Source organism: Colossoma macropomum, unplaced genomic scaffold (genome assembly GCF_904425465.1).
Source record: "Colossoma macropomum unplaced genomic scaffold, Colossoma_macropomum, whole genome shotgun sequence".
Lineage (NCBI taxonomy): Eukaryota > Metazoa > Chordata > Actinopteri > Characiformes > Serrasalmidae > Colossoma > Colossoma macropomum.
The window spans coordinates 8,081,883-8,097,802 of record NW_023494786.1 but is presented as its reverse complement, the minus strand read 5'-3'; positions in this window follow the sequence as shown (position 1 = coordinate 8,097,802).

Sequence of the window (15,920 nt, the reverse complement as noted above, 5' to 3'; positions counted from 1 at the left end):
GCTGGTGACAGGAGGCAGACTGCACTGGGACAGCAAGAGCCTCCAGTCTCATTAGCTTTTGTCTGAGTTCCAGTTCTGATCCTGATCCACTCTGTGCCTGCTGAACAACAGAGAAATCCACATCTAAGCCTCGCCGCTCAAGGAGAAGCCTCAAAACATATGGATGGATGGTAGTGTCTCTTCAGATTGAGCGCAAACAGAAATAGGAAGGAGGTCTGGACCAACTGTTCCATGGCTTTCTGGTTCCAAATGTACAGGGGAAAAAAATTAAGATCACTTTTTTTTCTTTTTTTTTTTTTAATTTATTTTTTTTGACTGGCGTCCTTCAGAAAAATAACCAACTCATTCCGATTACTTGTTGGCAATTTCAACCATTTTCATCCATCTTCAGGCCCACTTTGCTCATGAAGAGGTCTGTTTACATTGTAGCTACAAAGAAGAATCAGTTAAATACAAACCAGAGGAGCAGGTTTTGAGTGGTTGAGCATGACCATTAGTCCTAGTGGCCAAACGATATACAGTGGTCCTAAAACGTATTTGGACAGTTGTGCCATATGCACATGATGTTAGAAAACAAAAAAACAAACCAAGAGGCATCTTTTAAATAGACTTTGCTAAGACCATTTAAAATGCTGTTGGTGTGTTTTAGGCAGTTTCGTTGCAGATTTGTTGAAGTTTGCATCCAAAATGTCTTTGTACGCTTCCGCGTTCATGATCGTGATCAGAGAATGTAAGCTCACTGACGGCACTCTTAAAAAATGGCCCCAGGCATTGACCTTTCTACCCCTGTGTTTTACAGTCCCCTTAGTGCAGTCTGGTTGGAATTCATCAGGCTTTCTCTAACCGAAGACTCTACCATCAGTTTTATGTTTTGTATACTACAGGACACAATAGGTGTGCTCCATTTACCTGTGCTGGCTTGCCACTTTTTTGTAGCAACAAGGGCAGAGAAACTCATTTAAATAGTGTTGACAATTTGTCCTACCCACTGAGCAGTTCTACTTCGCAAGGTTTTATTTTGTATTTAATAATAACCTTGCTTGAAAAACCAGCATAGTCCAACATAGCTTGTCACCAGCAAAAGCAGCACATGTTGTGTTTTAGATTGTGTTGTGCAGGTCAGCAGCAATGGACGCTGATATGCTAACCACCAGCAAAACCAGCATATGTTGCGTTTTGGATGTTTTGGATGCTAAACCAGCACTAGAACAACAGTTTTTTTGGAAGGAAATTCAGCCTTACTTCAAGTGTATTATACAGCAACAGTTTAATATTGTTACTAATATTGTTAACATTGACCTTCTAAAAAGGTAATTCAGACTATTAAAATATCCTTCCTAAATTTTTATGTATGGAGCTATTTATAGGACATTTAGGCAAAGTAGCACCAGCTCTTACCTAAATTGTTGCGTAGCCCATCCAAAATGAAAATAAAAATGTCACTAGAGACGGTTGTAGGCATCATGTGGATTCAGAAAGTACATTTTAATTCTCCCATTATCTTCTGTGTGGCATTTATTATGATATGACACAACTTCACCAACTGAGCAAGAGCTGCCGGCTCGCAAAAGAGGCATATGCCAGATCATGTGCCACTTATAAATGGAGTGGAAACCAAAACCTATGTGGCACAACCGACCCATGGGCCAGACAGATGTTAACTCACAACCATACCTTTAAGGGTACAACAGTTCATGAGCAAATCCCGTTGAAACAAGTTAGCCCTAATTCTAATGACTCTCTCCAGGTTCTGTAATACCTCCATGGTACCAGCTTGCTTTGGCAATAACCATGCACCTCACACAAGCTGATAAGTGTGTGAAGATGTTTCCCTGGGCGTCATGTCTAATGATGCTTAAAAAGAGTGTTAAAAACTGGGCAAATCTGTTTCTGGGCATTCAGGAAGGGCATGTTCAGACAGCATTCCAGTCTCCAGAGTCTTCAGCTGGTGCTCTCCATCTGCTCAGCACTTCAGCATGGTTGCGCATTAATTCCACTGTTAAGGTTACAGGCCAAGGGTAGAGGCTTTCGCCCATCTCCAGCCATTTTCACCGCTCAGCTGTGTGAACACATGAGACAGGCAGGAGCCTGTGGTGGTTCTGTTTGTGAGAGCGGGGAAGAAAGGGAGAGAGGGAACTGGGCTTTTTGTCAAACCAACAGATTTCAACGCAAGTGGTGCCAAAGTGATAGCAGCCGGCTGCCAAATAGGAAATCGCTGCAAATGACAGTAGCAGTCCCAGAAAGCCCTGCTTGATGCAAGTCTGAACAGCCACAGCAGTGCAGATCATAACAGACTGTGCTAGCTTTTGCTTTCATCCTACAGAGGCTAGGGGCATGGGAGCTCCAGGTCATAGTTCATCATTATACTGCATTTGTACTGGTCTCCCAAGTCAGATTTCATCAATACACTGCATTTGTACTTGTCTCCCAAGATAATTAATCTTTACCTTGCATTTGTACTGGTCTCCCAAATCAGAGTTCATCTTTGCACTACATTTGTACTGGTCTCCCAGTTCAGAGTTCATCTTTGCACTGCATTTGTACTGGTCTCCCAGTTCAGAGTTCATCTTTGCACTGCATTTGTACTGGTCTCCCAATTCAGAGTTCATCTTTACACTGGCCTCCTAGTCAAGAGTTCACCTGTACGTTGCATTTGAGCTGGTTTCCCAAATCAGAGTTCATCTTTACACTGCATTTGTACTGGTCAGGTCAGAGTTCATGTTTACACATGTTTGACCAGTTTGAGGACTACTAACTTAAAGGATGCACATGTGCACATTAAATAAGCTGATACGGTGGATGATGGTTGCATTGTACATGAAATTAGATCCAGTCTACAACAGTTTTAAGAGCACATATTAAAGTGTTATAAATCTAAAATAAAAAGATTTTGTGTTCACACAGCTCTGAAAGACATCAGGACATTTTAGCCCAAAAATTGGATTTGTGGTACTCCAAGACTGTGATATGCACATAGCCCTAGTCTGTATTGTTAAGGCAAGGAAAGAATTAATGTTTTTATGGTTTTTTTTTCTCAAAGACATCTTAGCATTGCACATTTTAGGACTGAATGTCATAAATGTAACTCGGAGGCGCTGTGACTCAAGGAAAAAAGCAGGTAATTTTTGTAATAATTTAGTGCCCAAATGTTTCGCTGCTGTGTCAACAGTCTAAGTTGGTGGCAGCCATGACATGAGTCAATTATCAGAAAACGAGCTAGCCCCGGCATATGATATTTGTTTCTTTTTTTTTTGCAGGAGATTTACATTTTTAATGAAATAATGAACTTCAAACACTAATGACTCGCTATGAATCACAATAAGCCCTGCAAATGGTAGATAATCCGTTTTAATACCCACAAACAAAACAGGAAATGCTAAAATGGAGGAAGCCCTGGGCTCTTTTGCTAAATGTCTGCTAGCTCAAAAAGCCTTAGTTCTCAATCAGTTGCTGATTAGAGTGCCAGGCCAGTCAGTATTTTCTGATTGAATATTTTACTATTTAAACTCCCCTTTTACTCAGTTATATCGTAGCTGATATCATTTAGTAACTGGTCCTTTTCTCTGGTCAATTCATTATTTCATTGACAGTATCTGTACGGCTTCAGTGTTCTTTTTTAAGCTTTATTTTCATGTTATTTTTCATTTATTTTAGAGAAGAGAAGAAAAGGATAGAGCATAACAAACTTGAGTTCCTATACTGATAGATGCTGGATGTACTGAGAAATGTCACTGCAGTTCTATGAGGCTTTGTTCGCACTGCAGGGCAAATCGGATTTGTTCATTGTAACTAACTTTTAACTTGACTGTTCAGATTTCAAATTACAGGTGACCAAATCTGCTTTATGTGTTCAGACTGTATTCACATATGCTTGCACACTGGTTGCCATAGTAAGAAAACACGTCCACATATGCTGACCAGGTGAGGAATAAAACTAGCAAACCTAATGATGAGAATAAGCTAATGTAAGCTAATAGAATTGTCACATTGTATTTCACCAGAGTGTTTCACTTTTTTATTAATTATATCATGAGAAAATGACAATGTAGGCTACCTGCTCAACAGACTCCTAACAAGCTATAGGCTGTAGCAGTGATATTCAGAGCCAGGTTTAAGTTTAGATCTTTTAATAAAGCAGTCACTGCAAACTACAACCTATAAAGTAAAGATTTGTTAGCTGAGTGTTGGTTAAATCCTTCTGCTCTCCATGTTTAAGCTGTAACATATGAATTTGCACTACTGACTTTTTTGTCACACATTCTGAAGTCATGAATTGCTGCACCCCATATGATGACAAAAACACATAAAAATCAGATCTAAATGGTCAAACATGGTCACATACCTAGAAATCCGAAAAGTTTGATTTCGTGTCTTTTTTCACCATTCAGACCGCAGAAAATCTGTCCTGCTCAAATCAGATATAACAAAAAATTAGGCTTGTCTGCCCCCCAGGACCCAGAAGGATAAGTGGCTTAGGAAATGTGTGTGTGTGTGTGTGTGTGTGTGTGTTGTGTGTGTGAGAGAGAGAGAGGCCTGTCTGGACAAGGCCTAAGTTACTCCATACTTCAAGCTGCACTATGTAACTTTTGGGGATTTGGAAATGTGTAATTGCAGGCAACATGCAGAAGAATGTTTTGTAATGGGAGTTGTGCTTGAGACGCCTTCCCCAACTAGATGAATCTGATGATTGCGAGTTAGTTGGAAGAGTATTCAAAGAGAACTTAGTCAAAACTTGGAGAAGAACGTGTCTTCTGATGATGAGAGTGAATTATCTAATATTTTCATCATATCTTCATCACTATAATTGACCTTCTTATTCAGTCTGTGCGTGTGACGGTAATACATAAAGACATATAAGGTGGTCCAGAAAAGGACCCCAAAAATCCGACCAACTATTCTGATGTATGAACTATTATTTCAGGCTTTACAGGGCGACTCGCAGCAGCGTACACACGCACCATATTTTAGCATGTTCTTTTTTCTCCTGACTCAGTAATGCTACTACTTTCTCATTTAACAAAAAAAAAATCTAGTGCTGCTTTAAGTAGGTTTTTGAGCTGCTGCATTAGCACTTCTCCTCAAGTTGGTTTTAGAAGAATTCTAGGCCACAACAAATGCTGCAATAATGAAATCTTTTTTTGTGACATTATATAAACATTCATCTACATTTAAACTTATAATTGTCTGGATGTGGATATACCAGTAACATGATATCAAATGCGCCATGCACCCGCTCTCCTCTCTCTCATATGTTGCCTGCAGCGGACGTTTTCAGCTCCAGTCCTGGTGACCCACTGCCCTGCATAGTTTCAACTATACCCTGTTCCAGCACAAGTGTACTAGATCATAAAGAGCTTGATAATTAGCTTATGAGCTGGAGTGTGTCGGAAACCGTGGGCCTAAGGTATCTGTCCTTAGCTTTACAGCTTTGCAGTTATTTCTGCTGTCTGCAATCAAATCTTTTTGGTGGTCTTGGTAAATTTTGAAAATAGCCCAAAAACGCAGCCTGTGATTTTATCATTTTCACTCACGACTGCATTTTAAGACTGGCCCAATTTGGCAGGAAAACCATGAACCTGGCAACTCTGCCTGAAAGACCAGCATGCCAGTGAATGATACAGAAACACATCATGAAGTGCCTGCACTCACATTTGTACTTTTTAGAAGTAAACTAAAAGTTACACTATGTAAGATTTGGAGACCTCTGGTGTAACCACATGCAATTCATAGAGGAACATGTTGTAACATCAGTTGTGCTTCAAACCCCCCTGAGTGGATGAATCTGATGATTGCAAGCACTTTGAACGAGTATTTGAAGAGAACTCAAAACTTGGTGAAGGATGTGTTTTCTTCATCATATTTTCATCAATACGATGTTGATTTTGCAATTGAGAGCTAAACATTGAGCTGGGTCTTCTTTTGAGTCTCTGTGTGTGATGTTAATACATGAAGACGTATGACATGATCCAAAAAACTCTGTAATCTGACCCAACACCTCTGACGTTTAAATTATTAACTTGCAGCAGCACATGCTCATCAGTTTAGTGTGTTTTTTCTCTTTCAGTTTAAACAAAGAATCTTACATAATGCAGCTTTAAGGTTTTTTCTCATTTGTTTTTTTCTATTTTTGTCTTTTACCCAAGCTGATATCTCTGAGGCCCTGATACCTTTTGGAAACCTTTTCAGGCCCCCCAAAAAAAGTCCAAAAGAATGAAGTCAAAATCAAAGGCAATTTTATCATTTCTTCTCATGACTGCTGTGCTGAGTGTGGAATGAAATGTAGTTTCTTCAGGGGACACAGTGCTACATTTCACACAGAACAGCAGCAGACAACAGTGCAGATGGACAAAAATACAATAAATACAGACAAACCTTAGGTTTTGCTTGTGTCAGTGGTACATTCTGGAACAAAGGTACATCCTGCAGTACTGCTGTTTCAAACAGTAAGCTTTCAAAGTGAGGCATTTATGAGCAACATGCATTTATGTGGCTGTGTGGTTCACTTCACTCAGACAAAACCATGCTGCTTCTTCTCTAGTGCTAGTGCAGTCCTTGTTACTGCCAAGTTATGCAAGCTTTGGTAATTTGTATGCATATGTTAGCATGTACAGTCTCCTCTTTACTGGTGCTGGGATGGGAACTGCATGTTCTTGAGTTCCATCCATTTGCCGGTTGCTTTTCAGCAAGCAGTGGCCTTGGCAGTGTTCATGAATGTAGTTAAAGCTGCCTGCCAGTTCGTTTGACAATATGGACTTTTTTTTAATTATACGCTCTCATGTTGCTAAACAAAGTTCTGGGCTGGTTCTTCTTAATAGTGCTAATCCAAAAGAGTGATCCTGATCCTGTGAGTTCAGAAAGAGAGAAAAGCTGCAGATGTCTGGTGCTTTTGGCTGTGGGGAGCAACTGTTCGCCCTTCTGGTCTTTGCGTAAGTGAGCCTGGCAGGCGTGAGGAGTTCTGAGAATAGTCCACAAGCTGGAGACACTGCAGGTGGAACTGGGATGGAGAGACATGCTGAAATGTGGCCTCATTCTCCCCAGGGCTTCGTAATGTGACGGACATACGCACTGGCTGCCCTGGAAAAGTAGGTCACCACCATCACCCTCAGCAACCGTACCTGATTCATACCATTGATGCTTAAGTGTAATAAGAAAGTGTACCTTTCACTACAATACAAGTGCCCCACTGAAGTTTTTTGCATACGGACCTTTCTACTGAATTATTTTAAACTGTGGTCCCACACTTTAAAATGAAGTATAAATATTTAGATCTATCATGCGTTATGAGTTAGGTAAAGGAATCATGTTTTCATGTCACAACTGAAACACAAAGAATTTCAGTCAATAGACAGAGCCTTATTTTAGCCACACCCCTGCATTTTAGAGCAGGAAGTGAGACTGCATCCCTGTCCCTCGTGGCCACATGGTGAGCAGTTAGATCCCATTGTTTTGAAGTGAATGTTTCCCAAAGTGTAACATTAAGAATTGTTATTATCGAAACACATTTTCCGCAACTTTTTTGTTTTAATAAAGATAAAATTATTTTTTTTTATGTACAACTGTTCAAAGCTGTGTTTGCTAGTCATGTTCCTGCTAGCATTTTTGAGTTCTGCCCAATATTAGCCAAAATTATCACTACCGAAATATTTGGTAAAGTTTTGGTAGTGTTATCATTGTTTTGTTAGAGACAACATGGAATGTCCAATCATTTATTCAAATGAAATAAACATTATTAAGATACAGCTAAAGTCCAAGTCAGTAAAAAGGTCCAAGTGTGTTTAGGCTCTGACTTTGAACCAGTTTGTTAGTATGATCCAAATACCGTCCATGTGCTTTATGTGGTGAATGTGATTTTCAAAGTTAAATATGAACGGCATGGAAAATGCGTTTGGTGATGAAGCTACTTGGTATGCCAAGTTTGGATCATCTAGTGAAAGGTTTGAATTTTTACAGGCTTACAAGAGAATTAAAGCTGTTAGTTAGTGTAGATGGAGGGATCTTTGATTTGATTTATTCAAGGCATGTAGCTCAACGACTTTTTCTTTTGTATGTTTTGCTAGCCTCATCAGAGCGTGGCGTCCTTAAGAGTAATGATGTTTGTTTTTAGCAGAGTCCAAATTAGCCCAGGGACGGCCTTGCTTTAACAAAGATGCACTGTTTTGCTAGCACATGTGGACATGCTCGGGGAAAAGCTGGTCACGACTGGATGGGCTGACACCCAGGGGTTTGAAAAAAAAATAACAGAGAACTCTGCATCTGCCTGTCATCCATCTAGCTTATCTTCTAACTGACAACATCCCGTAAAACTGCTCTGTTGCTTTTTCTGGGGTCTGAATCCTATTTAGGGATATGTGTGGCTGTTTAAATAAACATTTACAGATGGTTTTATCCAAAACAACCTAAGTCACAATACAAGAAAGGTATGACCATTGTGTGTGTTTTCCTAGAATTGAACCCAGCAACACAAATAAAGTCATTTTATTTTTTTATCAAAATGATAGAAAGGTAATGTCTCAGGTATAAGGCAATGTATTCATAACTATTGTGTGTAATTACTTTGCTGTAAAGTAGCTTTTAAAGGCATTTAACAATTCAGACTGCTGTAAACAAAGTTAAGTGCCCATCTTAATTTTCATTTACTCTGTTTTGTCCTAAAATACAATAAACAGGATGTTTTTGTTGCTGTGCCTTTAAGACAGCCCAGTCTGAAACATTTCTTACTACTTGAGCGAGAATGGATGGGGGTGCTAAACTGCAGTAGGCTGAACAGGCAGATATGGGTCATTGATATGATGTCCCCAAAATATTTTAATAAATGCATTAATTTTTTATCAAATTATTCAACAACACCTTTTTACATTAAACAATTTTCATTGCATCCATATAAAATTCACTTTAGTCTCTTTTTACCTCAAAAAGTCTAAAAACGTTAGGTGGTGACTATGTAAACTATCAAAAAAGGGAATTATATACAGTTGTAAATAAGATAAGTTGGCATGATTTTATGTTTTAACATTTTTAAATAAAAACCGTGTTATGGCAAAATAAGGCAACTTTCAAAGTGCTCAACATACTGAAACCTTTTGTGTGTCAATGTCAGGTGGCACAACCAAAAACAAAAGACTATTATTTTGACATGCTTTTATGAAAGAGAAGCCAGGGTACTGTACCATAAAGAAGACCCCAAGTGACCTTAATGGTGCAATGCCAAGGTCAGTAGCCCTTTCATAAGTTTAGGAAAAAATGTCATTTTTGAATCATGGTTAGAATGGTTTAGTTTACTATGTCGTGTGGTCTGACCTCAGGAACACCATGAAAATGTGTCATTATTATACTAATGTTTATTTATTTGAAAAAAATGTAAGTATAAACGTATATAAAAATGTGTGTATGTGTGTGTGCGTTTTCGTGCCATCACAGAAACAATGAATTCAGAATGGGATGTTATTTCAGCATTTTTTGCACTGTATGGGCTACTGAGTGAATGGTGAAAGGTATGTTTTTAAACTTTAACGATGCCTATAATGCATCAAACTTTTTTTTTGTTTGTTTACAAAAAAGGAGAATCCAGTTTTCCATTATATATGGGCTGTTTAATGTCCCATTTCACATCAAACCATTCTAAATGACTTTATTTCCTTTTACTTAATAAATTATGTAGAATTTTGCAAATATGTATGGAACTCCCCTGCAAGTGAACCTGTGACATCTAAACAAAGCAGTATGTGAAAATGTGAATTCTGCTAAAAAAGTATTACACATTTGTACAGACAGGATGTGTGACTTAGAGTTATCATTGTGTCAGTCAACTGGTAGTCACTGTGTTAAATGATATACACCTGAAACATGAGGATAAAGCGCAAAAGCAAACCTAACCATCAGGTATGGATCATGTCTTAATGCTAGCTGCACACAGGTGTTCACCTTTGTCTCAGTTCAGGTAGAATACACTATAATCATGCACGATACACTATGTACGTCGTTATCTAGTGCCTGGATTTTTGTCAGATAGAATCATCTCAAATCCGACAATGTTTCGCCCTAAACTAAAATGACAAATTGAATCTTGCCTAGGTTAAAATGCAAATAACGTCATGTAGAAATACAATTACTGGAGAACAACTAACTCTAATTTGAAAGTTTGAAAAATGAAGACAGTAGAGGCCTCTGATGGCTCCTCCCCTTCTGCTACGTGTGGCTGCTGAGTGCTAACAGTGTGCAACGTTCCTTTATAATATTACCACTGTGTACATGTGGACAGTTCCATCTGCTTGCCGTTAGTTCAGAAAGATGCATTTCCCCGTGCATCGTGCCACCCCTCACTGGAGTCGGGAAGTGTTGGATCAGTGTGGATCCGTGACTTGTCTGGTTGTTTGTCACTGTTTATGGATTAACTGCTTTCTTCATTCGCCAGGATGGTTCATTTGGTTCCATTCAGCAGGAAGGCCAAACTTCTCTAACAGCATTCTGTTCCGCCTCTTGGTCCACATCTGTCATTGAGCACGAGGTTGCCCTACTTTACTAATGAGAATGAATGAATCCTTGTTTTGCAGTAATTTCTTTATGGCAAAGTTTCGACTTCTGCACTCTCTCAGTCATGCACTGTATACCAAATAGTTTGACTGGTAAATGTGTAAAAGGTACTGCGTCTCATGTAAAAAAAAAAATTCCCAGGTAGTTGATAGAAGGCTATGTTTGTGCTTTCCTTAGGTATTTTTTGGATACTGTAGTGCCTGTCCAAGCCCCACATTTTCACCCCTGTATGAATTTCCAATTTTAGCAGTCTAATGCCAAGGATAATCCAGTATTAAAATGTTCCTCTTCTGTGATTGTCACATCACTGAACCAGCTTCAAGAAAGTGCTTTTTGGAGACATCCTCAATGTCAGCAGTTGGCAGAAACTTTTAGGGCTTAATTCTTGGGTCAGCTAATCCTGTTCACCTCTGTGTGACTGGTGATGTCTGAAGAAAAATTCAGCTCAGGTACAGGATGGATTACTGACTGCGCCTTTCCCATAAGGGCTTCTGACTTCCAGGGAGGCCTCAGACCACAAGGCCTGAGAAGGTTCAAATGCTCGGGACAGTCCACTGCAGATGTAAACATTAGATGATTGAATAACCACTGAATATGTATAAATGACTGATTGAAACGAATATGAAATGTTATGTGTTCTCAGGCCTGTGTGTTTTGTATTGTTTTTGGCTTTTGGGATTTTGTTGTTGCTGTTCAAATGGGATGTTTTAGATGGTGCGTGTTAGTGGTGTTGGCGTTTAACCTTTGATGGGTGTGGAACTACTTCTGCTTTTGCAGTCAGACTCAGCCTGGCTTAAAAGAAAAAAGAAGAAAAGACGATTCAGATTTGTCTTTAGACAAGTCGACTTGCATAAGGGAGGGGAAAGACAAACCTGAAGTGTAGGGAATATAGAGATATAGTGAAAATTGGACTCCTAACAGCCATGCAAAACCTGGTAGACCAGCAAAACTGTCAGATCAACAGTACTTAAAGCTCTTTGAGAGAGAGGAGAAAATCAAGCTCCACTTTTATCTCAGGTCTGAAAAAATCCACAGGTGTTTCTGTCCATCCTTCCACTGTGAGAAGACAACTCAACACTATGAGTCTGAAAGGATGTGTAGCTAGCAAAAAAACAGAAAAGAAATAAATTTACATGCTCAAAGTGAACACAAACATCAGTGTGAACTATTGTTTAATCTCCCTTTTCATGTCCTTTTTTATTACTCAGTTAATTTATGTGTTGTGTGTTATTGTTTGAATCTGAGGGTCCTTGCAAGACATTGATCTGTTCCTGCTCATGCGTGTGTGTATGAGGGACTGACTGATTCAGTGTGCGTGAGTCAGCCGGTGGAAGCATTTAGAAGACGCTGAGGCCGAGAAGTGAGGGGGACTCTAATTATCACATCATAATATCACGGAGCTGTTCAGTGCGTGAGCAAGTGAGAGAATTATTCTGTGCGTGTTTCAGCGCGACTGGCCAAAACGGCTCATAATGTTCTCTCCGTGTTTTGGCTTTGTTTGCACTAATCGCTTTCAGACAGTCCATATCTTTTGTCTCATAACACAATTATAAAGACAGGTGGTTAAAGCGGGTTCATTTCGGTTAGGCAATTAGGCTGAATGACTGTAAATACTCTGGGGGGGGGTGGCTCTGTGAGAGGGGGGTTATTCAGGTTCCTTATCCAGCGCAGCAGATCCTCAGAGCTCTTTACGGTGAAAGAGTGGAGTGAGGAGAGCCGGTGTTTTGGAGGGTGATGTATGAGACTGATCTGCTGCTCCTCCTCACCCAGAGCTGATTAATGAATGCACACCGTCCCCTACTCGCCCATCACAGGAGTGTGTGGAGCTCTCTGAGGCTGAACATTGCTGCTGGAGAATCGTGTATGTGTGTAGAGAGAGAATGCCCCCCATCTGTCCTGTCTGGACCCCAATCTTCCCTCAACACATTCCCCAACCTGAGATGCTGTTGTTTTCTCTTTTGCTCTCTCTCTCTCTTTCTCGCTCTCTCCCACTCCCCTTTCCCCTCTCTCTCTTTCTCTCTCTCTCTCTCTCTCTCTCTCTCTCTCTCTCTGTCTCTTCTCTCAACCCTCTTACTTCTTACCTGACTCTCTCTCTTCCCTTTTCTCCCTCCCTCTCTCTTTCTCTCTCACACTCTTTCCTTTCCTCTCCCTCGCCACTTCTCTCTTGCTTTCTTTTTGCCCTCCTTTCTTTCTCTCACTCTCTTCCCTTGTCTCTTCCTCTCTCACACTCTTTCCTCCCCATCCTACTGACCCCTATTCTTTTGCTTTCTCTCTGCCCCCTCTTTCTTCCTCATACACACACATGCACACACACACTCTCTTTCTCTCTTCTCTCTCTCCCTCTTTCTCTCTCATACTCTTTCCTTACCTTCTCTCTCTCCCTTTCTTTTTCTCTGACACTCTTTCCTTCCCTCTTTTTCAACCCTGCTCTTGTTTTCTTTCTACTCCTCATTTTCTTTCTCACACACACATACTCTCTCTTCCCTTCTCTTCCTCTCCCTCTGTCTTTCTCTCTCACACTATTCCCTCCCCTCTTTCTCAACCTTTCTCTGTTGCTTTTTCTCTCACCCCTCTTTTTTTCACACACTCTCTCTCTTTCTCTCTCCTTTCCTCTGTGCCCTCTCCCTCCGTCTCTTCCTCTCTTGCTTTCTCTGCCCCCTTTCTTTACCTCATTCGCTCTCTCTGGCCCAGCACTCTCCTTTTCTCCCACTCCCTTATTTTCTCTCTCCTTCTCTTGCTTTCTCTGCCCCTTCTCTTATTCTCTGTCTGTCCTTCTTACTTGCTTTTTTTCTCTCTCTCTCCTCTCTCTTTCTCACTGCTTCTCTGTCTTGCTTTCTTTTGCCCCATTTTTTTTCTATCCTTCTCTCTTATCCGCTTCTCTGTCTCTTTTTTCCTTCTCTGTCACTCCTTCTGTCTCTCTTGTTGCTGTCCTTTCTCTCTCTTTTACATTTTCTCTCTGCTTCTCTTTCTCTATTTCCCCATCACTCTCTCTCTCTTTCTCACTTTCTTTCCCAATCTGAAGAGTGTTCTGGTGCTTCTCTCTCATTCTCTCATTCTTATTCTCTTTCTTACACATTCTCTCTCTCCTGTCTTACTTTCTCTCTCTCTGTTTCTCACCCCTTCTTTCTCTCTCCCTCTCTTGCCTTCCATGCCCCTTTTCTTTATCCCTCTCCATCTGTCTTTCTGTTCTTTCACCCTTTCTTCTTCTCTTGCTTTTACTGTCCCCCTTCCTTTACCTCTCTCTCCCCCTTTTCTCACTTTTTTGTTCTTTTTCTTTCCTCTTTTCCTCTTTCTCATTCTGTTTCTTGTTTTCTCTCTGCCCATCTCGCTCTTTCTCTCTCACTCTCTCTCTGACACACAGTAACACTCACTCAATGCTTTTTCCTCAGCGTCACATAAACAGTACTTAGTCTTGGAAAGACAGCTTTCTAAGAATCGCTGGTCTCAGTGGATGAGGAGACACATGTTGTGGTTGAGGTGAGGATGTTAGGCTGCACTAGCCTAGAGTCCACTAGAGATGGACAATATGACTGTTCTTATTGCTGTCATAATAAATTACATCACTTTACGCTTTTCTGAGCACTTAGAGTACTTAAGGAACACTGACCAGCTGCATGATTCTTTACCAAGAGAGCATAATTAGTCCTGTTTGTTTGGATCTAGTGCAGTATAAATGTTGAATAAAAATCATAGTTTTTGACAGTATTTTTTATGTGGAATGACTGGTTATTTTTGTCTGTACAGCTTATCAAACCTAAAAAAAAACTAAATATGTATTGTGAAATTGTCTTTAGGTATTGTGGTATATTTCTTCCATATCGCCCGACCTTGAAGGCTTGTTTCTGTTTAAATTCTTCCAGGTCCAAGTGTAAAGAAATGGACATAGAGTTTTCCTGTAATTTGCTTAGCTGACACCACACAAAAATCTCTTTACATTATTTATTAATCAATTACTTACCATTTATTTACCGTTATCACTCAGTGGAACAGAGCAGCGAGGAGGGAAAAAACACCACACAAACATGCACACACATCACCTGCACTCTCTGCCTTAACATGACTCCACCGAGTTTTTAAATTTCTGCCTTACTCAATGATTGAGATGTAAACACAGTCCAAGTGATTTGATATGAAGTTTAAATTGCGCTATATATGGTTTATATGGCACTATATATGGTACACGATATATGGTTTGATAGCAAGAGAATGGCATGCCACAGTTGGGCTGCAGTCCTTTCTTTCTTTTCTTATCCTTTACTAAAATTTGTTTAGTAAATCAATTTAACAGTAATATCATAAATAAAGCTGGTTATGCAGCTGTAACTAATCAAGCACAATCAGCGACAGCATTTTCAACAAAATCATTTATGTTAGGTCTTATCATTAATTATTTTTCTTTCAGTTGTTTGTAATTTTTGTCTTCGTTTTCCAAAATAAAAGTCTCAGTCCATTTAAAATCTATTTGAGGAGATTAAAAACTAGTTAGACCGTGTGCACAGGACAGTAATCTGGGCGGTCCGAGAAAGGACCAGCAGTGGCATACTACCAGCAGGGTGCTGACCTCATCAAACCAGTGGACCGATATACACCGATCAGCCATAACATTAATATCACCTCCTTGTTTCTACACTCATTGTCCATTTTATCAGCTCTACTTACTATATAGGTGCACTTTGTAGTTCTACAATTACAGACTGTAGTCCATCTGTTTCTCTGTATGCTTTGTTAGCCCCCTTTACGCTGTTCTTCAATGGTCAGGACCCCCACAGGACTGAGGATTCTCAGCACTTCAGTGACACCAATATGGTACTGATGTGTTACACAAACTGCAACAACAGATGAGCTACTGTCTCTACAAGGTGGACCAACAAGGTAGGAGTGTCTAATAGAGTGGACAGTGAGTGGACACAGTGTTTTAAAAAATCCAGCAGCACTGCTGTGTCTGATCCACTCATACCAACACAAAACACATCCACCACCCATACAATACCTGCTCTGTGGGGGTCCAGAGCATTGAAGAACATTGGTGATGGGTGTATGCTTGCTATCTGGGATCTTATACTCAGATAATTATACATAGGGAGCTACCTATAAATGTGTGCTATGGTAGGACATTTCAACAAAGTAAGAGAACTCATCAGAACAGCTGTTCCTATCACTGTATGACCACTATGAACAATTCTGACTCAGTAAATTTTCTCTAGAACGGAGCATTTCACACCAAACCACTCTGAATGACCTTGTTTATATCTAAACGGTTTAATTATGCTGGAATTGAAAAAAAATCTGTGGAATTCTCCTTGCCAAGTAGATGGACTATCAGAAAACACAAACCATTGGAACCATTGGAAAATGAATTGACATGGATCAGTATCACTACTTCACAGTTC